This window comes from Bidens hawaiensis, unplaced genomic scaffold (genome assembly GCF_021521415.1).
Source record: "Bidens hawaiensis isolate Kalapana, Puna unplaced genomic scaffold, B.hawaiensis_p1.1 tig00059301_1, whole genome shotgun sequence".
Lineage (NCBI taxonomy): Eukaryota > Viridiplantae > Streptophyta > Magnoliopsida > Asterales > Asteraceae > Bidens > Bidens hawaiensis.
The window spans coordinates 39,172-40,815 of NW_027500701.1; the positions used below are offsets into that span (position 1 = coordinate 39,172).

At 42.5% G+C, this 1,644-nt stretch overlaps 1 pseudogene; it reads left to right on the forward strand.

The window, feature by feature from the left end:
- The first annotated feature begins 317 nt into the window (after nucleotides 1-317).
- On the forward strand, nucleotides 318-1,317 carry LOC143602660 (zinc-finger homeodomain protein 11 pseudogene; annotated as a pseudogene).
- Nucleotides 1,318-1,644: the final 327 nt, after the last annotated feature.

Genomic DNA, 1,644 nt, shown 5'->3' on the forward strand with positions numbered 1-1,644 from the left:
AAAACCCAAACTAAACCGTGCTCAATCCTACCAGATAGATATATTGCATGATATCACTAAAAAAACAAAAGAACCCTTTCCACAACAAAAACAACTTAATATTCTAGAAATTGAATCCTACATCATAATTCAATAGAACTTGCTATATTTTAACAATATCAAAATAATAAGATATAAGGTCGGTTCAAGTATATCCATATGTTATTAAATTCGGGTTAACCAAACCAAGGAGCTAGTGACTTAGATAACCAAGGGTTAACCAAAGACAGTTGAGCACCACATAAGAAGCCAGGTTATCTACAGTCTTCATCCTTCCATTTATGGACCACTAACCATTTTTCACATCTCTCTCTAATTAATTACTTACTCATGGACATACAATCACCACCACCAACCACCACCGCCACCACCATCACCATCGCCACCACCACCGCCACCAGCCCAGTCAAAAACCCTGATCCTGACCCTCAGATCCAACACCTCCCACCACCCTTCACCAACGGCGTGTTGAAACGCCTTAACCCCGCCACAACCCGGTGGTGGTCACTTACAAAGAATGCTTAAAAAACCACGCGGCCAGCATGGGTGGTCACGCGGTGGACGGGTGCGGTGAGTTCATGCCGTCGCTGACGTCATCTCCGACCGATCCCACGTCACTAAAATGCGCAGCGTGTGGCTGCCACCGCAACTTCCACCGCCGTGACCCCGACGGAGCATCGTTTCCAACCAACCCACCAATACAACACGTTATTGAATACCAACCCCAGAACCGCCACCACCCTCCACCACCACCGCCACAACCGATATCACTCGCCGGAGCTAGAGAAGCCAGTATCAGCCCGCCGGATTCACCATCTCCACCGCCGATCTCGTCATCTTACTACCACCCATCAGCCCCACACATGCTTCTCACTCTCAGCTCCGGCTTATCCGCTCCACCGTCGAAAACCACTCAATTCTCCTCAATTCCGGTCACCGGCGGTACCCGGCTTACTCGGGTCAAACTCCACCGGAAAGAAAAGATTCCGAACCAAATTCACCCAAGACCAGAAAGATAAAATGCACGAATTAGCTGAACGTGTGGGGTGGAAGATGCAGAAGAAAGATGAAGACTTGATCATCAATTTCTGCAACGAAATCGGAGTCGATAAAGGGGTTTTAAGGTCTGGATGCATAACAACAAGATGACGTTTGGTAAGAAAGATTCCGATAATCACCATATCGGTGTCAATTTCTTTAACAGAAACGACGAGCAACAACAACAGCAGCAACCGCAGCACAACGACAGTGTTAATTGGGTCGTTGTCGTCTTCTTAATTAATTAATTAATTAATCTTGATTATGGATAATGATAATAAGGCCTTGGTTAAATAGAGAGAGCAAGAGAGAAGAACAAGATATGATGAGGATGAGGATGTTGTTTGTTTTTTATTTTACTAATTTAGTGATTATATTAGAAGGTTTTTTGTTGATTAAATAATTTGTTAATCTTTGTTTTATCCAAATGAGGAATGTTATAGATCTAGTCTTCCTAGGTTTTCATCCTTATAATACTATGTTTAGAAAGTACCTTAAATTAATTAGTCACCTTTTAGTTAAATATTCTATTCATCATTTATGAATCTTTATTGATTTATTTTATTA